General features: G+C 39.7%; 1 pseudogene; it reads left to right on the top strand.

Annotated features, from left to right (window-relative positions):
• The first annotated feature begins 1,368 nt into the window (after positions 1-1,368).
• On the top strand, positions 1,369-1,462 carry LOC121476732 (annotated as a pseudogene).
• The last annotated feature ends 20,852 nt before the right edge of the window (positions 1,463-22,314 follow it).

Genomic DNA, 22,314 nt, shown 5'->3' with positions numbered 1-22,314 from the left:
GCAAAGCTAAAACTCTATATCCATTGAGTAACAATTCCCTTTCCCCCTTCCCAGCTACTTGCTTGTAATTTCTCTTTTTTTTAAGTTTTTTTTTTTTTATTTATTCATGAGAGACACAGAGAGAAAGGCAGACACACAGGCAGAGGGAGAAGCAGCCTCCCTGCAGGGAGCTCAATGTGGGACTCGATTCTGGGACCCCAGGATCATGCCCTGAGCTGAAGGCAGATACTCAACCGCTGAGCCACCCAGGCATCCCAGTAATTTCTCTTTTTATTGGTTTGACTACTTTAGATGCTTCGTTAAATGGGAGAACACAGTTTTTATCTTTTCATAACCAGCTTATTTCACTTAGCATAATGTTCTCAACGTTCATCTGTGCTGTCACATGTAACAGGATTTTCTCAACTTTATTTTCTTGAGTTTTCCATATGGCTAATTATATAATCTATAAATAATTATAACTTTCTCTTCTGATTTTTTATTTTATTTCTTCTTCTGGTATTTTATTATTTAGAAGACTCTTGGCTGAGCATTTCAGATAATTCCTCATAATGTTATGTTTTATTAGCATAGTAAGTTACATTATTGCTTTTTTTTTGTTATTGAGATTTTTAAAAATCAGGAATGTATGTTAACAGATTATGTTGAAGCACTTCTGAAATTTAAAAATAAACCCTATTTGGGTATGTTACATCATTTTTTTGAAAATATTCTCAAATAAGGGCACCTGGGTGTCTCAGTCAGTTAAGCATCCAGCTTGATTTCAGCTCAGGTTGTGATCTCAGGGTTGTGATATCAAGCCTGGTGTCAGGCTCCATACTGGGCATGGAGGCTGCTTAAGATTCTCTCTCTCCCTCTTCCTCTGTCCTCTACCATTCCCTCTCTAAAAAAAAAAAAAAAAAATACATTTTTCTACAATGTCATTTTAACAGTTACAAAGGATGCAATCATACAATTGTGTGTACATTCAAACATTTTAATTTTAATTTTAATTTTTAAAAGATTTTATTTATTTATTTATGAGAGACACACAGAGAGAGGCAGAGACATGGACAGAGGGAGAAGCAGGCCCCCTATAGGGAGCCTGATGCGGGACTTGATCCCAGGATCCCGGGATCACACCCTGAGCCGGAGGCAGATGCTCAACCACTCAGCTACCCAGGCATCCCATATTCAAACATTTTTAAAATTCACCCTTTTTTTTAAATTCACCCTTTTTAGATGAATTGTGTGATATGTGCAATCACATAACCACCAACCACTCAAGATATAAAATAGTCCAATTATTCCCAAAGTGTTACCTTCTGCTAGGCCCTGGCAACTCTGACCCTGTTGCTTATAGTTTTACCTTTTAAAAAATACCATATAATGCTTGTTTTGGTAGCACATATATTAAAATTGGAATGATACAGGAAAGATTAGCTTGGATGACACACAAATTTGCAAAGCATTTCCTATTTTTTTTAAAGTTATGTAAATATTAAACGGGACTCTCTGAGTGGAAAGGAAAGACCAAAAGTGACAGAGACAGGAAAGAGATAGAGAAAATCTACAGAAACAATGATGAAACAAGTAATAGAATGTCATATACATGGACCTATACAGCATGTAGCCCTTTGTGTCTGATTTCTTTGACTCAGCATGTTGCTTTTGAGATTCATCATGTTGTTACATGTACCAGTAATCCATTTATTCTCATTGCTGAGTAGTATTTTTCATTGTTGAGTGGTTGGATTTAACAAACTTTGTTATGTATTCACCAGTTGATAAACATATGGGTTATTTCTGACTTTTAGTGACTATGAATGAAGTTGGCAGCAACAGTCACCTATAGGTTTTATATGAATGAATGGTTTCCTTCCGTTTGGGTAATAGCTAGGAATGGAATTGCTGGGTCATGTGATACGCACATTTTTAACTGTATATGAGCTGTCCAGTTGCTTTCCAAAGTGACTGCACTGTTGCATGTATTCACCAGCAATGTATGAGAGTTCCATTTGCTCCATATCCCCACTTGCACTTCCTATTGTCAGCATTGTTTTCTTTTAGCCATTCCAATAAGTAGCATCTCTTTGTTGTTTTAATTTGCATTTCCTTAGTAACTGATGATGTTAATTTGTTTACATGTGCTTATTAGTCATCCAAATCTCTTCTTTGGCGGTGTGAATGTTCAAATTTTTTGCTAATTATTGTTTTTTCTTATTATTGAGTTTTAAAGAGTTCTTTAGACATTCTGAATGGAAGTCCTTTATCAAATTTTTTGCAAATATTTTCTCTCTGTGCCTTGATTTTTAAAATTTTTCTTAGTAATGTCTTTTAGAGAATAGAACCTTAAATTTTTTTTAAGCCCATTCAACCAATTTCTTCTGTTGTGATTCATGGTTTTTGCGTCTTAAATTTAAGAAATATTTGCTTAATACAGAATCATAAAGATATTGTCCCATGTTTATTCTAGGAATTCTGTAGTCTTAGGCTTTACATTTGGGTCTATGACCATTTTGGGTTAAATTTTGTTTATATGGTGAATAAAAATTGAGATTTTATTTAATTTTAATTTTATTGGCATATAAATGTTCCATTTTTCCAGCACCATTTACTTAAAGTACTGCACTTTCTCCGCTGAATTACCTGGATAGGTTTATCAAAAATCAGTTGACTATATCTGTGGCAAATATTTAGATCCTCTATTCTGTTTTGTTGTTGTTGTTTTGTTTTCTAAAGATTTAATTTATTTATTCATGAGAGACAATGTGAGAGAGAGAGAGAGAGAGGCAGAGACATAGGCAGAGGGAGAAGGAGCCTCCATGCAGGAAGTCTGATGTGGGACTCGATCCTCAGACCTGGGACCACACCCTGAGCCAAAGGCAGACGCTCAACCACTGAGCCACCCAGGCATCCCCTCTATTCTGTTTTATTGATCTGTATGTCTATATTTGCTTGGCTAACTCACTGTCTTTATTACTGTAGCATTATAGTAAGTTTTTTAAAGTATAATTGACATACAGTGTTACATTAGTTTTCAGATTTAAGAAGTTCATATGTTATATTCATCTTAAATGTAGCTACCATCTGTCCCATCACACCCTATTAGAATATCATTGACTGTATTCCTTCTACTGTGCCTTGTATTCCTGTGACTTATTTATTCCCTTACACGAAGGCTATATCTCCCTCATCCTTCCCCTATTTACCCACTCTCCCACTTCTCTTTACCTCTGGTGACCATCAGATTGTTATCTGTATTTATAGGTCTGATTCTGCCTTTTTTTGTTTGTTTATTTGTTTGTTTAATTGTTTTTAGATCCCACTTATGAATGGAATCATTTGGTTTTTGTCTTTCTCAGTCTTATTTCACTTAGCATAATACTCTTTAGGTCCATCCATGGTGTTTCAAATGGCTCGGTCTCATCCTCTTTATGGTTGCATAATATTCCATTGCCATTGTTTACATATACCATGCTTTTCTTTTCCATTTGTCTGTTGATGGACACTTAGGTTGCTTCCATATCTTGGCTATTGTAAATAATGCTTCAATAAATATAGGAGTGGGGCAGCCTGGGTGGCTTAGCAGTTTAGCCCCACCTTCAGCCCAGGGCCTAATCCTAGAGACCTGGGATCGAGTCCCACGTCAGGCTCCCTGCAGGGAGCCTGCTTCTCCCTCTCCCTGTGTCTCTGCCTCTCTCTCTCTCTATCTCTGTGTCTCTCATGAATAAATAAATAAAATCTTTTTAAATAAATAAATAAGTAAATAAATAAATAGGCGCATTTATCTTTTCAAATTAGTGTTTTCTTTTTCTTTGGGTAAATATCCAATAGTGGAATTATGGTCTATGGTCTATTATATCTATGGTCATATGATATTTCTATTCTTAATATTTTAAAAAATACTCTTTTTTACAGTGGCTATACCAATTTACATTCCTACAAACAGTGTATGAGGGTTCCTTGAAATCAGTTGATATTCTACTTTTTCAAAGTTATTTTGGCTACTTTAGTTATAAGGTTTTCTATATTAATTCTAGAATAAGCTTTTAATTTATAATTTAGTATCCTAAAATAAAAAGGATAAAAGTATCCTACTGTGATTTTTATTGAGATTGAATTAAATATATAGATCAATTTGAGGAGAGTTAACATCTTCCCAATATTGAGTCTTATAATTCATGAATATGGTATATGTACTTATGTAGGTACTTAATTTCTCTCAACAGTGTTTTATAGTTTTCAGCACATAAATCTTGTACATATTTGGTTAGATTTATTTTTTTCATGTTTTTTGATGCTATTACAAATAGCATTAAAAAATCTAATTTCTGATTGTTCCCTGCATTTTATATATTGATTTTTGTATATTGACTTGCATATTGCAATATTGCTAAACTCGCATTACTTCTAATACCATTAAAAATAGATTATGTGGATTTTCTACTTAGATGATCATGTTGTCTGCAAATAAAGAGTTGTATTTCTTCCTTTCCACTGTTTTATTTCTTTTATTTTTTTTTTTGCATCTTTGCACTGATTACAATCTCCAGTATAATGTCAAATAAGAGTAGTAAGAACAAATATCCTTGCTTCCTTGATTTTAGTGAGAAGAACATTCCATTTCTTACCACAAAATATGTTAGCTATAGGTTTTCATGGATAACTTTTATAAGATTAAGGAAGTGCTTTTCTATTCCTAGTTTGCTGAAAATGTTATCATATCATTAACGGTTGTTGGATTTTGTCAAATACTTTTTTTTTTTTGCATCTATTGATATGAGTACAGAGCATTTTGTTTTTAATTCGCTGACATGATTGGTTAACTTTCAAATATTGAGTCACTTTGCATTTGGGGATAAACTCTATTTGATCATGATGTATAATCTTTTATATATTGATGGATTCAATTTGACAAAATTTTGTTAAGGATTTCTGTATTAGTATGAGATTCTTTTCCTATAATGTCTTTTTCTGGGTTTGCTTTCAGGATAATGCTGGCCTCATAACATGACTCAGGAAATGTTTTCTCCTCTTCTGTTTTATGTAAGTGTTTGCATGAAATTGGTATACTTCTTCCTTAAATATTTGGTAGAATTTGCCAGTGAACCCATGTAGGCCTGAAGTCTTGTTTATGGCAAAGTTTGGATAACAAATTCAGTAGCTTTAATCAGTAAAAGATGGGTGCCTGGCTGGCTCAGTCAGTAGAGCATGTGACTCTTGGTCTCAAGGTTGTGAGTTCAAGCCCCATGTTAGTCATGATGTCTACTTAAGAGAAATAGATAAATAATTAATTAAAAATTTTTAAATGGCACTGACTAAATAGATAACTAAGGGCCTGCCATAATTAAGACATTGTAGAGCTGTGGGAGACACCAAGAATATAATGTAGGGTCTGCAATAAGCTGGATAGTTTTGTGCCTGAATTTTCAGAAAGTAATAAAGGACAATTAAGACTATTTCTTCTTGAGTAGTTTATATCTTTCAAGGATTTTTGTTTATTTCTCCTTCTAAGCTATCAATTCATTGGCATAAAAATGTTTATAATATTATCTTATTATCCTCTTAGTTTCTGTAGGGTCTATTTTGATGTCCTCTTTTACATTGTTAATATTGGTAATTAATGTCTTCCTTCTTTTCTTTTTTCTTGATTAGCATGGCTAGAAAGTTTATCAATCTTATTGATCTTTTCAAAGGATAACTTTTAACTTTATTGATTTGTCTCTATTTTTTAAATTTTATTGATTCCTGCCCTTTACTATGTCCTTCCCTTTGCTGGCTTTGGTTTAAATTTGATCTCTTCTTTTAAATTACATAAATGGAATCTTAGATTATTGATTAAAGAATTTACTTGGTTTCCAGTATAAACATTTAATGCTGTAGATTTTCCTCTTGGCAACATCAATATTTAGTTTTTAATGTGAAAAAATGGACTTGCTTCATGCTTAGGCTAAATTTATAGATTTCTAAATGCTTAGACAGTGTCTGCATTTCTTATCATGGATTGGTCATAAACATTTTGGTCAGCAGGTCACATTTGCATATCTCTGCTTTAGATGATGGGACCTGGGTTCTAACCCAGGTTTGCTCACCACAAGGATTCAGAGATGAGGGCTGGAAGAAGAGTATAGTACCTGTGACCTGTGGGCCAGTCAATCAAAAAGAGAAAAGGACAGGCCTTGTGAAAACAGCAACCTTTAATGCTGGATACCACCCAACAGAGAGAAGTGGCTGCAAGGAATCATACTCAAGCCCTCTTCCACCTTAGGGAGCAGTCATTAGAATGAAGGGCTAACTGTTGTTCTAACATCCAGAAGAAAATAGAAATTCTGGTTCTACAAACCTAGATAAATAAAGAGAAAGAAAGACAATGTTTCTACTCTCTTTATCACTTTCCCATTACCATCCATTTTCTTGATTCACTCATCTTAGACATAAACTACATTTGTTAGTTTCCTAACTAAACTCACAGAGCTTAAGTGCTATCCATGCATAAACTCAACCAGCTTGTCAGTGTTAACGACAGAGAATGAAAGATTTCCTGACTCTTAATCTAATATATTCTTCCTGCAGTGGTAAGTTTAGATTATCTTTCCCTTGCCTTTTAGTTTATAATCAAAGTGAAGGTGTGTGTGTATGTGTGTGTGTGTGTGTGTGTGTGTGTGTGAGAGTGTGTGTGTGTACACGTGCACTTGTGTGAAAAGAGAGAGAAAGAGTGAGACGTGGATTTTCATTATTTAAAGGTTAAGATTAATCAAAGTCTGGTTAATAGAGATAAATGTCATATCAAAGATTTCTGTATTAAGAAGTAGGAATTTGAATATGACATATTGTCAACAGTGATATATGTTAAAGTCACTGAATTTTGGAGCTGGGATCTGTCTGACTCAAAATTCTGTGCTCTTTTCAGTTTGTCTCATTGCTTCTCACATGTGATTACAAGCCCAAGTCATAAAGGCACTTGGCTTTCATGTCCCAAAGGCATAATTTTCTTGCTGTTTTCTCAATTGCAAACACTTGCCCCCAGAGTACTGACCCTGGGACATAGGGCTCTAATTGCCCTTATTTTCACTTTACAAGAGGAACGAAGGTTTTCATGGAGTAGTGTTTGAAGTTGAAACTCGTGTTGAAAGAGCAGTTGCTCCTCTTACTAAATTGTCCCAAGAGCAAGGAGTCAGTTTGCTCTCTCCTCCCGGCCAGCCTCCCACCCCCAACCCACACCCCTTTAACCAAAGCAAAGGAGTATGCATCTATCTGCATAGTCATTAAAATGCACCAAGTCTCAGAACTGGCTTTCTCTCCCCCCATTCTACTGCCTGACAAAGGATTTGTGACAAAAGACCTTCTTCCCGGTTTGTAAAACAGTTGTGTAAAACTCGGACTGTAAAGTCACAGTTGACTGCTTTAATGTGGAACAGCTGGGAGGGTGTAGACGCACTGGCAGGTTGAGACAGGGACTGGGAATGGTCCCCCATTCTGCGAAGGGTCGACTTAGTCACACCACCTGCTGCCCCTATTATTTCAAGAGCAAACCAGTCATGACAGCCTCAACAGACGGACACACGGCACCAGACGGTGCAAGGGAAGTTAAGAAAAGATAAATTAAGTGATCAATAAAGATAAGGGACCTGCTCAGCAGTAAATGGTGCTGACAGACCAGACAAAACATGAAGCAAACGGGCATTTGATAATGTGGGGGTGTGTGGAGCTTAGCGTCAACCTTCATAGTATTGACATTTCGGAGACCACTGGGACATTGGCAGTGGATTTTCCTGACTGGGCTGACTTGAGTTGGAGATGGTTGCCTTTATCTTTCCATTGTACATGTGGAAGGGTTCAGGGTCCGTTTTAGAAGTGTACTAAGCCATATACATGGAGGAGGTCACAGCTGGCTTTGATCTAAGCCAAACTAGATAGTGCATGGGGTTGAAATTTGAAGTCAAACGTCCACAAAGATGACTCTTCTTTGGACTTATTTGTTGAACATTCACCAATTTCTTCATTGCATCTACTCTTGAACAAGCATCTATTACGGATGCTAGGCATAGTGCTAGGCCACATTGGGTATGGGTGTATGATGGTTGTAATGATGATGATGGTGCCAAATTGCAGTCATTTCCCTGGAGAATGTTATAAACTAATGAGAGATACAGCTGTCCCACTCCCAACACCCCACCCCCAAACCAGTTTAGACATAATCTTTAAAGTATTATACTGGAGGGATGTACAGCATGCCAGAGAGTGACTCAGTCTGCTTGAAGGAATCAAGAACATGTTTACAGAGGAGGTTATGAAAGAGAAATTTCAAGGAAAAACATTTCTGGCAGAAGAAATAGCACAGAAAACACAGAGATATGACAAATGTGGCCTTCCTTCCCAGATCTGGATATGAGTTCTCAAAACCACAGGTTACTCAAGGGTAAGTGATTTAAATTGTATAGTTTTATTAACATAAACATGAGTATATAGTAAAGGAGAACAAAAATTCAAACTAATTTTTTGAGATAATATCTAATGCTTCCAAGAAATTCTGGGCTTTTCTATAAGGTGTCTTCAGGATTTGTCCTCAGATATTCCTGGGGTTTGTGCTTATTCTTCTCTGCCATAAGTAGAAAAAGTTGAGACTAATGCACGAGATGTTCAGTTTGGTATAACTAGAATATGAGATGTCTGAAATGAGAGGTTAGGATGGACAGGAGAAGAGAGCAGGAACAAGGCTGGTGGGAGGGGGGGCTGCCATAGTGAGAAGGGTCTCCATGCCTCCTGTTTAGATGAAGTTTTACAATGTACAAAGTACTTTTACAAAAGTATTTCATCTGACCTTCATCATGACCCCATCAAAGACTTTGAAATGAGCATATCTGTGGAATTTGTTGTTTAATATTTGAATTTAAGAAAGGCTTTCTAGCTTTTGTAAGAGGAATGAACTTGATGGAAAGATAAGAGAAGGAAATTAAAATTATCAAGGGCCTACAACGTGCCAAGCACTTTAATATTCATTATCTTATGTATGTTTGGCCACAGTTGACAGAAAACTCAAAATAAAATTAGCTTAAACAGGTAGATTATTTTTAATTAGTCATTTTTAATTAGTCATTATTTTTATTTAGAGGTAGTCATGGGTGCCACACTGTCTCAGGATTTAGGCTCTTCTAGCTCTGTTCAATCATCCTCAGGGGCCAAGAAGTTGTTGAGTTCCAGCCATCACGCCTTTGTTCTAAGAAATAGGAAAAATTAAAGGGCCTGGAACACTCCTAATTAGATATCAATGGCCCAAATTCAGTCATGTGAACACAGATAGCTGCAGAGGAAGCTGGGAAATGTAGTCTTCTAATCAGGCAGCAATACGCTCAGATAAAAAGGAAGAGTATGGATCCTGGGGTTGACAACTAGAAGTTTTGCCACACAATTATCATCTAGGTGAGAAAGCAATTCAGAGAAGGTAGATGATTTGTTCCAAAGCACAAAGCCTTAAAACTGCAGAGCCCAGGTCCAATTCTAGTTCTTACTGAATCTAAGTCAATTGCTACTTCTACTGTAGTGCTCCACTTGGACATGGGGTGGTGGTGGGTAAAGAATGATAAACCTAAAGATGAAAAATAGGAGTACATTGAATAGCATAATGAAGGTATGAATTGATGATAAATTCTTATACCATATACTTGATAATAACAATGAAGTGCCATGTCTGAATCTTGGTCACCTATAAAACTTTATTCTGCATTAGCTCATTAATTCTCCCAAATTTGAGAGACAGTTAACATTAGTTCTTATTTAAAGATGGGGAGACTAAGATTCAGAGAGGCTAAATTATATGCCCATGTAGGATATTTTTGTCATGATAGCTCTCAGTGTATCCCTAGAAAATGAATTTTGATTTATATAGGTTTTTATTTATCTACAGTTTTTCTGAAATATTGCTATAATTAATTCAGAGCTGAAAGGAACCTTAGTCCTTACAATTTAATTTCTTTTCCACTGGTAGTGGGGACACTAGAGCACAGGAATGCAACAATGGCAACCGCTGATTATAGTTATAGTGTGCTGGGTGCCATAGGGTAGGTGAGTCTCAAACCTTGTCCTCAATGCCTACCTCCACTCACAGTCTTCCATTTCCTCTGACAAGTGGTGAGCAGACCCAGACAGGGCCCGGCACATCAGCATGGGCTCAGTCATCTCTGTTTTCCTCTTTTTCTTCTTCTCCCTGCCCCCTCCTCCTCCCTCTGCTGCTTCTTTCTCTTTCTTTCTCTCTTCCTTGTTTCCCCCTCTCTTCTTTCCAAATCTGGGCAACTTTTTCTTTCTCTTTTTTTGACTTCCTTTTCTTTTAACCCCCCCAGAAGGTAGATGAGTCTGAGATTGGGAGGAGAGGAGAGTACAAAGTCTCTCATTCTCACCCTCTGAAACTATGTGCTCCACCAGAGCTTTTCTGGAACTCAGAACAAGGGTGTGCCAGCCGGTAAGGCCAAACGGGCACTTTGATTTCCATCTGCTTTTGTTCCTTATGTGGTTAGCTACCTCGGAAGGAAAGGAGATTGCAGGGCAGGATTGGTGATGCCTAGGTCCCTCATTCTGATATTATCAATTCTTCCTTCACCAATAAGAAGAGTTTACCATGTGCCAGGCACCATGCTCAGCACTTTATGTGCAGGACTTTGCACACTCCACACATCAGCCATCTAAAGGTGCTCTTACTGCTGATGAGGAAATCAAGATTCACAGAGTGAAGGACTTGCCTGATGCATGGCCACGCCACCAAGATCAAAATCCAGGTCTGTCTGACTCCAACCCTGCTCTTTCTGATGGCATGTATTGGCCCCCTCCAATGTGCAGAGGAGCCCACATGTGCCAGCCAGCCCTGGACTAGAAGCTATGGCAACCCTCAATTAAATGGAAGATCCCCAGTTTTTCTAAAGCTGTTCTAGTTATGACTAACCTAGTCTTTGATTTGCTTTGCATTTGCGAGCTGATTACAGACCAAGCTGGCCATGGAACTGTTTCCCTTTATGAACTGGGCTCCATGACTAGTCCTGAAAAGGCTATGATCCATTAATGTTGTCATGGTCCAAGTCCCTGCTCTGCTGTGTCAGGTATACTTGGACCCAAGCTCAAGCTTGTAAATAAACCCTCGTGTGTTTGCATCGGTGTCGGCTCCTCGGTGGTTTCTCGGATTCACGATCTTGGGCACAACATCTGGGGGCTCGTCTGGGATCCGAGAAACCCCCAGGACCCCATCCGGAGGGTTTCACGCGTGGTGAGTGCACTCAACTTTTTCCACCTTTTGTGCACACATGAATGTTGTCATATCTGCTCAGTAGGTGTGCCATCTCCAAACAGGATCTCAGCAAACAACTGCACGTGTTATGCCAAGGAGTGGAAGGCACCAGAGGCAGCCATCCTATGCTTCATTTGGTTGTTCTCCCTTCAACTAGCCAAATTTTTCTTAGCAATTTCTGGGCATCTTTTTCTTCCCCCACACGACAATTACTTGTCTAAGTAAGTGAGACTTTGGGATGTCGTGGAAGAGCTTATAATGGAGTGCCGGAAACACCAGTCCTCGTGCAGGCTCTTCTCTGTGCTAGCTGTGGACCTCTCTGAGGCTTAACTTCTCTGTACACCAGTGTCTTCAGCTACTTACTGGGGGTGACAAAATGCTGTTGAGCCCCAGGGAGTTAGTAATGCACAGCAGTGTCTTGTGAAATAACCGAGCAAATGTCATTTTTTGATAGTGATTTTCACTCTAGAATCTCAGCTTTTTAAGAAAAGAGATCATGTCTTATTCACCTTAGTTTACCCATCACACCAGAGAGAGTGACACTTAAATGACCAGATTCTTACCAGGATTAAATGAAAAACTTTCTGTAAAGCACCCAATGTGGGAAATGAATATTAAATGGGAAATAAATAGTAAATCTCTCCCACTCACTCCTTTGTTTTGTGTCCCCAGCTCTTAGCACATACTGAACATTAGCAAATATTGAGATAGGCTGTACAACATGCGGATTATTAACAACAACAATTATCATCAACAATATTTGTACAGACTCTGTATTAGGCAGTATTCTAAGCATATATATATATATATATATATATATATATATATATATATATACACATCCACTCATGTAGTGCTCGTAACTACCCTTCTAGGAGAGTCCTATTATTATTATCCTCATTTTACAGATGAGGAAACAGACAGGAAGAGATCAGTTACGTTTCCCAAGGCATCAGGCTAACACCTAGCAAAGCCAAGACGTAGACATAGACTCTCTGGCTCTAGAGTTAAGAGCACAGATCGCAGACCCTGTGTTTGATTGCAAATGGCCAACAATTCCTTACAGCTCTTCCCCTCAAGAGGTAGAATCTATTCCCCACCCCACCCCCCACTGAGCCTGGACTGGCTTTGTGACTTGCTTTGATCAACAGAATACAGGGAGGTAACTATGAGTTCTGGGTCTAGACCTCAGGAGGTCTAGGAACTTGGAGCTTCTGTTCTCACTGTCTTGAGAGGCTGACACCATCTGAACAAATTAGCATTAGCCTCCTTAAGGGTGATGTGGAGAGAGGACCAGATATCCTCGTCATCCCAGTTGAGGCCCAGACCTGTAAGTGAGGCCATCCTAGACCATCTAGCCCCAGCCACCCCGGCCCAGAGCAGCATAACCTCCCAGCCAAACCACAGAATCATGAGAAATAATAAAATGGCTGTTGTTTTAAAACATGAAGTTTGAAGTGGTTCGTTACGTAACAGCAAGTCGATCTGCTTAGAGGGTTGTGTGTCCTTGGGTAGGCTGCTTAGCCTCGCTGACCTCAGTTTCACTATTTACAAGTGAGATGATTGTTCCCACTTCACAGGATAGTACATGTTGGCATGCTGTATGGTAAATAGATGCTCAAAAAATGTTAAAATTTTCCCCGTGAAAAATATATTATGCAAAGATAAGCTTTAGTGGGACGCAAAGTGGCTTGAAGATTAATTTGTAGGTCAGGATTACAAAATTACAAAAATGCAAGGACATAATAGGACACAAGTGCTTGGAACAAGTAAGGGGGTATATTGAATTTTTGCTAAGAGGGGATTTAGTGTTGGTTGCATGGTTGGATTTGAGGACCTTTAAAATTCATTTTTCCTTGACATTCGATGAATCTCTGGCATCAAGGATCATCTGAGCCAGGTTAAAACTTTTTCCTCTTCTCTTTAACTCTCTTTCTAGCTACATTTCCTTGAAGACACACTGGTAATCCCGATTGTAGCATGCTTTGTTGAGTGAGTGCGCTTCTCCTCCTTCTCCTACTCCTCCCCTTCCTCCTTCCTTCCTCCTTCTTTCTTCCTCCTTTTCCTCCTCCTCCTCTTCCTTCTCCTCCTCCTTCTTCTTTTTTGGAGATTTCATTTATTTATTTGACATAGAGCAAACAAGAAAAATAGAGAACATGAGTTGGGGGTAGGGACAGAGGGAGAAACAGAGTCCTGGCTGAGCGGAGAGCTGACACAGGGCTCAAGGCTCAGTCCCAGGACCCTGAGATCATGACCTGAGCCAAAGGAAGATGCTTAACCGACTGAGTCACCCAGACGCCCCAGAGTGAGTGTGTTGCTAACTATAACTTAAACTCGAATTGAGCGTGTAGCCCAGAACATCCATGCTTTTACTAACAATGTTACCAGGAATGGACAGAATAATTAAAATAATAAAGACAGAGGGAGATAGAAGTGTAGAGTCTTGTTTTGCAGATTGGTAAAACACACAAAAAAACGTGTCCATAAGATGATTACGTGTTTTTAGTCACCTATTTGTTTTTCTGTCTGTCTTGTTTTTAAAGGTTTGATTTTACTATGGGAAACTTTTTATAATGACTGGTATTGCTGATTCTCTGTTGCTTATGGGGGTCTCATTTGAATCCCTTACTCTTGCTAAACAGTTTATCACTAAAAACCCTGTTAGGGACCCACCTCAGACACTCAGACTTGCATTTGGTGGATATTTTAATGTGTCCCTTCAGTAAAGGCATATAATAGCATAAACCCAATTGAAATGGGGTATTTCAGCAATTGATAAAAGTATTTGCACTGCAAGTTTCACATCAGGATTTGGGGGTGGAGTGGGGTGGGGGGCTCTGTGTAGGGGCTGTAGCTTTTAATGAAGAAAACTAAAAATATAAAATAACCCTTCATAGAATCTAAGTAAGTTGAAATATTCTCTTATATTCTCCAAAATTTCTGCGGAAGACAAATGAAATGCCTCATCCACATTTCCCTCCTAGATTCCCTGGCTTCAAACTCTGGCCTTGTGATCCGCCCACATTTCCCTTCTTCACTCTTTGCTGGTGCAAGTCATCTCCTGGCTTTGCAAACCCCGGCACTGCTGATGAATAAACATGGTTCTGTCTGTGGCGCCCCATACACTTTGGAGACAATGTTGAGCTTCAAAGTTTTCAGAATTGCCCGGTCCGGTTTTGTTAACGACATTAGTGGGACCGCATTGTTGGGGTTAGGGGCGACACAATGGCGCATCTCTTACATCATCAAGTACAAGGAGCTCTGTCTCCAGCTGTACAAACAGCACAGGAAATGGATTTTTTCTTGGTGTTATTTTTCGTCTATTAAAATTATGCAAACCCGGCAAATACAACAATTGCTTTGTTAAGACTCCCGAAATGTCTAACCATTCATTTCCCAAGTAAGAGCCTGCGGTGCGTTTGATGCTGAGGATTGTTAATCCCAAACGAGGAGAACTAATAAAATAATCAAAAAAGGGCCCTAGAAGTGTTGATAAATTTCAATTATCTCTTGCTCTGTATCCCAGGATTGGACTAGCAGGATGGGACTGCCTTCAAGTAGTACTTGAGTCGGGGCTGCATTTTCTCCTCCTCGGGCCCCTGGGCACCACCACGTCTGTCCTTTGTGGCTGAATCGCCTTAGCCAGGCTGGGTTGGGAGGTGCTCAGGGCCGGAGGAGACAAAGCAGGCCCGCAGCACAAAGGCGAGGGAGCCAAAGAAAGCAAAATTGAATCTCTAGCACCCTGCTCCTGAGTAAACAGACAAAACTAATGGGTCTGCCATTTCTCCTCCCATCCAATTACTGGGTTCCAGTAGAGAGAATATGGCAACATCAGCTCACACAAATCCTAATGCTCTTAATCCCTTCCATACATATAAACCTCACATCCACCCACATGACTTCATTACCCAAACCACCCAGGCAGCCAGTGTGAAGGAATGGGCCCACCAGCTGCAGAAACCTGCCTTCTTCAGGTTTTAATCAGCTAATGAGGGATATGCAAATGAAAAGCTTATGGGATTATGGCTTGTCCGACAGCAGTTCACCCCCAGTGATAGAGGACTAATACAGGTGTTAGTAAACGGGTTATTAGGCCCGGCCTAATTTAGACCCATTCATGCTGCGCTGGCACTCTTAGCCCCAACATTTGTCCTCGTCCTGGGGGCCCAGCAGGAGCCATCTTTAGGCCTGTGGTAGGTCTGACATGAACTCGTCGCTAAAGATATGAAGTTAATAAATCCGGCCATTGGGTGTTTAGGCATACACAGTGACATGAGAGCGGCCTCCGGTAGGGGCTTTCTTCTTTCCCCACAGGAGGAAGGGCCTGAGAAACTGCCTGGGAGCAGTGAGAGGGAGTTTTGCTCAACATCCTTCACCGCTTACCCTGATTCACAAAGAAATAGGAACCTAGACAGTGGTGCCCTGATAGACCTTTGACAATCAGCTCTCTGGAAGACAAAAAAGACCCTGATATGTAAGTCCACTGATTTCCGTGGGGTAAACGCGTGTACCATGGATCACGGCAGATAGCTTATGTGACATCAAGCCTCATGCAAAAATTCTCCAAAAAATTGACCATCAGCTCTTGCAAGCCAGTATGAGCTGGCTCCGGTGAACCACCAGACACAGGTGTTGCCCTCATGTTACCCACAGTCTAGCACAGTCATTCGAAGTGAGTCTGTGAGGTCAAAACTATTTTTACTTTATGCTAAGATGCTGTTCAGCTTTCTTCCCAGGTTGACATTTGCCCCGATGGTGCAAAAACAATGGTGGTAAAACTGGAGGCTTAGCACAAAGCAACACACAGCATGGCTAGAACAATCTGTGTGTTCTTCACCACCACTCACAGGAAAACCAAAAAATTCCAGCCTCTCTTAAGAATGAAGAGTAAAAATCATTAATTCTATCGAATCCTGACCCTTGAATACATGTCCTTTTAATATTCTGTGCGATGGCCTGGGAAGTGTACATGGAGCACATTTTCATACCAAAAACATAATGGTTACAAGCACTGTGTGGTTGTTGCTCAAGTTCTGAGCTGAACTAGCAACTTTTGCATGAAATGTCATTTTCACTTGAAAGAGCAACAAACTATGTTTATTCAGACTTGGGTATTTGACAGACGGTTTCTTGCAAAGGAATGAGATGGGCCTGTAATTTCAAGAAAAACAACTCACAGTATCTGTTGCTAATGGTAAAATTTGAGATTTTAAGCCAAAATTAGACCTTTAGAAAGCTGTATCCCCACATTGTGAATTTGACACATCCCAATATAAAGACTTTTTCAGTGAGAATAGTGGTGATATTAATGCAAGTGGTATTTTAATGTCGTATAATGAAATGTGTGAACATTTGGAAGATTTGCATAACTAGTATGAACCAATATTTTCCACACGACCAGTGCATGATGTTACAAAATCAGGCAGTGATAAAAAAAAAAAAAAAATCCAAACAGAGTGCCAGATAGACCAATGAGTTTTACCGTAGCAGAGTATGAAAATCCATTAAAATAGTTTTGAATTCCATGTTGCAACTAACTTTTAAGAAATCGCTAGTTGTTGGGATGCCTGGGTGGCTCAGCAGTTGAGGTCTGCCTTTGGCTCAGGTCATGATCCCAGGGTCCTGGAATTGAGTCCCACATCGGGCTCCCCTCAGGGACCCTGCTTCTTTCTCCCTCTGCCTATGTCTCTGTCTCTCTCTCTGTGTCTCTCAGGAATAAAATAAATAAGTAAATAAATAAATAAAAAGAAATTACTAGTTGTTTAGTTTAAATATAATGTTAAAGAATAAAGTTCCGTTGTCCAGAAATGGTTATTAAAATCTCATTTTAATATCTGTGAGGCCAGATATGCTTCATATACTTCAACCAAAATAACATGTCCCAACAGATTGAGTGTAGAGGTAGATAGAAGAATTCAGCTGTCTCCTACTAAACCCAGGCACTATTGGGATTTGCAAAAATGTGAAACTCAGTCACTCTCTTTACCAAATATGCTTTGTTTTGAAAAAGAGTTGCTTTTCATAAAAACTTGCTATTTATGTTGTTCTTATTTACATTTTTAATATTCAGAAAAGCTTTATTGACAATAGTAAAAAATAAACAACTCCAATGTCTACTGACAGAATGGATAAATTGAAGCATATACATAAAATACGATACAGCAAAGCAAACAACTCTCAGATATAATGTTGAGTGAATAAAGCAGGCCCAGAAGAACATACATGTTTATAGAAAGTTCAGTTATGAGCAAAGATGAGCAATATATGGGGTAAACCAAATATAAAATACTAAAAGGTCTAGTGTAACATCAATATTTGGCTCAAGCCAAATATCACCATCATGGAACAACCTTGTGAGATACAAAAATAAACCCGAAACTTCAGTTTTAAAATTATTTATTGCCACATTTCCATTTGTAAGCGTTTTAATTTTTTTATTTTTTATTTTTTGTAAACGTTTAGTATTCAAATTTGGTTAGTTTTACATTCAGAAGAGGAAAATGATTTTTTTAATATGGATAAAACACTACCAACTGCCAGTTTCTGCCTGTGGACACTGAACTACACGTTTATGAAACCACATAGATGCTCACTGTCAGCTGAGGTCAGTGCAGAAACAAGATATGTTTAGGGTACCCTCATTTTCTTTAGCATCTTCGTCTTCATGAACTTCTTTATAGCCTTTATTATATAGGAGATTGAAGATGATTTGCCGTGGATGTGTTATATTTTTTTAATGAATAAACATTTTAAAACTTTTCAGTTTTAACTTTTAATGCTGCACCTATCAAGAGATATAACCCTTACAAACAAGAACCTTTGGGAGTCTCAATAATTTTTAAGAGTATACAGGGATCCCGAGACCAAAAGTTTAAGAACCAATGGTCTGGGGTGCCTGAGTGGCTCAGTTGCTTAAGTGTCTGCCTTCAGTTCAGGTCGGGATTCCGGGGTCCTGGGATGGAGCCCCATGTTGGACTCCTTGCTCAGCGGGGAGTCTGCTTCTCCCTCTCCCTCTGCCACTCCCCCAGCTTGCCCTCTCTCTCTCTCTCTCTCTCTCAAATAAATAAATAAAATCTTAAAAAAAAAAAAAAACCAATGGTCTAGTGCACCATTACTTTTTGTCTTGAAGAATGAGTCAGAGTTTGCTTGATGGAGATGATAGGAGGGGGAGGTCGACAAGATGTGTAGTGTAAGGCCAAGAGGAAATGTACTTGGGCTTCCATAGAAGAGTCAGCATGGCTGGACTTGAGATATGGGGCAAGCACAGCTGCAGGAGTATGTGGGAGCCTTGTCCCCAACCTCCATATTTTGTGGCCTCCAGGAACCACAGGAAGCCTTTAAGCAGGGCCATGACCTGATCTACAACTTAAAAAGATCACTCTGGCTCCAGGCATTTTATCCAGGGGCCAAAGGCTAATGAGTGAGAGCCCAACCTCAGAAATTTTCTTTAGCTGGCACTGCGTTTTGAAAGTTTAGGATTTGGCAACTGGAGTGTTCCCCCCACTTCCCTGTGGTCTCACACTCCCCTGCCCCACTCCCATGTTTGTGATCTATCTAGTCCTGAGGATGGGGTAAACCTGAGAACACCCCCAAAGGGCAGATGGTGAGGTCCTTAACCACAGGTACGCTCTTGACTGGGCAAAACTGGGAACCTCTCCGTTCTTTGCAAGGGTTCTCTTTGGCCTGAGGGCTTTTGAATTGCCAGCAAAAGAAAAGGAGGGTTTGTGTAAAGAGAAAAATCAGGCTGGGAGATTTTTAGATGTCTTTAAGATTTCTCTCATTTTCTCTTAGTGAAGAAAGACCTTTACCTGTTATGATTTGATTTTCTCCAAACTCTTCTGGGAAAATAGTAAATTTACATGCCTGTTATCATAAGGGATATCTCTTATTCTCATCATCCTACATTAAGTTATACTTTTAAAAATTGTAACTCCTTTTTACTTTCCAGGGTTCAGTGGGACTTAATAAAAACCCTAACGGGGGCGGGGGGGGGGGGGGAGAGAAGAAAAGGAAGAAAAATCACCTCTAATCCCCCTATGCACAGTTCTTATTATTTTTTAATGGTCTCTCTCAATGTTGGCCCAAAAGCATGCATGATCATTACATAGCTGTCATCACAGCATGGAGATAATTTTATATTCTATCCTTACTTTTCTTGAAGGCAAAGAGAAAAATGAACCTAGCGAAGTGCCTGCGGGGCGCCAGAGATTGCTAGAGGTTGTAGCATCCTTTCTCTTAGGGGTGCTTACAGGTACTTGTTAAAGTGGGTATTAGTCAGACTTTGACACGGAGATTACCTGACATAAGTAGAGGCTACGCTAATACTAATTGGTTATCAAATTAACCAGCTTGTGAATGACAGAGGAAGGATTCGAACCTCCTTTCTCTGTCTGCACTTCCCCTTCTTTGCATTGCTCCATCATCTCCACTGTAACTGGTGTTGGCTTCACTGTAATCTAGTGGATTATAAACTGCCTGAAGGCAGAAACCGTGCTTTACTCGTCCTTATTCCCGGAACCTAGCGCGGTGTCTGGCAGGTCTTAGGTCTTTAACCAATATTTGTTGAATAAGTGCAGCCCCTGCACCCACACTTTCCCAGGCCTCCTGAAGATTTTAGGGCTAATGAGGGCCTTCTCCTCCTTGTTTACTTTGTTTAACAAAATTTAATCAAACTGATGCAGGCAGGGCAGTCCGAGGACCCAGGGGAGGGTCTCCCAGAACCAGCCAACAGGGATAGAAATCAAATGCAAGCCAGAGAAAGTGGAAGCAGTGTATTGAATAGCATGAGTGATAGGGAATAGCACGAGGTGTGTGGGAGACTGGGAAAGGAGAGAAGAATGAGTCTCATTATTGTTTGGGGTTAGGGATTTATATTGGAAATGTGTCCTTTTGGGGATTTAGGGTAGCGTCCCATCAAAGGTGAGGTGTTATTTCATAAATTGCTGAAGGTAGGGGTGTTGGTGTCAGTGTCAGCTAAGGTTTGTTTGAAGCTAAAGTCTTGGTACATGTTTGGGATCTGACTCTTCTTAGGTGTTACCAGGTGTTTGGGGTTTAGGACAAAACTCAGAGAATGATTAACTTTCTCGCTTCCTGCTTGATGTGGGAACATCTTCTGTGGCTTATTCAGAGGCAAAATATGGAACATGAGTAAATGGGGCCTAGCAGAAAAACAGCAGAGATGGAACTTTCCTTTCCTAAAAGGGGAGTCCCTTCAGCTCTGTACTTCAAAACTAGTATGTACTGGGCCCTTGACCATAGGTTTCGGGAAACAAAGACCAAAACCCCCGCTGGGAGTAGGAAGGCAGGATCCTGGGAGGGAAGTGTTCTGTGCAGGTCTCTGTAGGCAGCAACAAAGGGAGAAAGCATCTGGGACGGCTCTCCAGGAAAGGTGGCTTTGTTCCATCTTCTACCTCCACCAGCCATCTTTTGAAAATGTGTACTTGGTTACAAGAGGCCAGAGATGAGAAGGATTTCGTGTTGCTAAGGGTTGGGTTTCAGGCTTGTCGTTTGCCTTTGAGGCATTTTATTTTATCTTACACAGAAGGGCATAATTCACATTTTTGTTCCCTATATACCATATTTAAATCCAATAAGGCATCTTGCAGTCTGAAAGAATTCTATTCACCGTTCCTTCTGTAAACTAAATAATCGCTACCACCACCACCCCTCTGCCATTTACCTTTTATTTGGATCTATACACTAAATTTTCTTTTTATTTTAAGATTTTATTTTCTTATTCATGAGAGACACAGAGAGAGAGGCAGAGTCATAGGCAGATGGAGAAGCAGGCTCCATGCAGGGAGCCTGATGCAGGACTCAATCCCAGGACTCTGGGATCACACCCTGAGCCAAAGCCAGATGCTCAACTGCTGAGCCACCCAGGCGTCACTTTGCACTGAATTTTCTAAATTTTGTAGTTTATATAGTTTGGAGCGAGTGTCATGTACAAAAACTTTGTTTTTTACATTTTTCTGGCCTGTCGTTGCAAAATCGAGGTAAACTCTTATTCGATTGGTGGCAGTTTCGTGAATTTGCTAATGTGATTCTTTGTGTTTTATCTGTGCCAACATCTTCAGAGTTCAGAGAGGTGATATGAGAGTTCCGGTGCTAGATGAAATTGGCCAGGTGCCTTTTCAGAGTATGTGGTACAAATGCCTGAAGAAATACTTTTCTCTCCCTTCAAAAATGTCATTTTGCAGGCACATGATCTCATTGCTATAGAATTCCATCTTTGAATAACAACATAGCCAAAGCCAGTGCTTGAATACTTTGCAGGATGACTGTAGAAAATTTTTCCGGCCTTTGGAGTGTGTGGGGTTTTGGGATGGGGGCAAGTGTCCAATTACACTCCTTTCCTCCAGCTCTTAAATTGTCTCTTTCTTCCTGCCCTTGCTCCCAACCTGGATTTCACTGGTTGAGAATTCGTTGTCCTAAAATACAGGAAGCATATTGGAAGTATTTAGAGGCCAGAGTATCAGGCGATTGTGGGTACTTCTTGGTGGTTCTACTTGGTCTTGGTGGAAGAGTAATTCCAAATGAAAGTTGTTGAACAGGGAGCCATACCAACTGATGTTCATTCTCAGAACACAAACCAAGCTTTATTGTTTTTGTTTTTTTTTTTAATTTGTAATCATCTCCTTGAAATAGGGGGGTGGTTTTTAACATTTTCGGTTCCCCTGGAGAAGGGAGGACCCAACTAGATTTCTTGAATTCTTCCTTACAAAAGTCTTTTTTTGTTCTCTAAATACTTTTGCTGTTGGAAATAAAGAACTCTGCAGACTTAAGTCCTTCAGCAAATGTTCTAAACACCTAATTTGGGCCAACACCTTGTCCTGGGATTGGCCTGTTAACCTTTCACCCTTTACCCGGGCTGCCATGAGGGAATGATCCTCTTAGAATCCTCCCCAGGCAAGGCCACAACATGGTATTCTTAAGTCTATTTAACCTGGGGATTTGGGGAGGCAGCTTTTCCACCCTGCATTGTTCATCATTGCCATTTGTTTTCTATAGTTCCTCCCAATTAGTTGGCCAGGGCTTTGAAAACGCATGTGATTTTAATG

Source organism: Vulpes lagopus, chromosome 15 (assembly GCF_018345385.1).
Source record: "Vulpes lagopus strain Blue_001 chromosome 15, ASM1834538v1, whole genome shotgun sequence".
Lineage (NCBI taxonomy): Eukaryota > Metazoa > Chordata > Mammalia > Carnivora > Canidae > Vulpes > Vulpes lagopus.
This window is presented reverse-complemented; position numbering and strand designations above follow the sequence as displayed.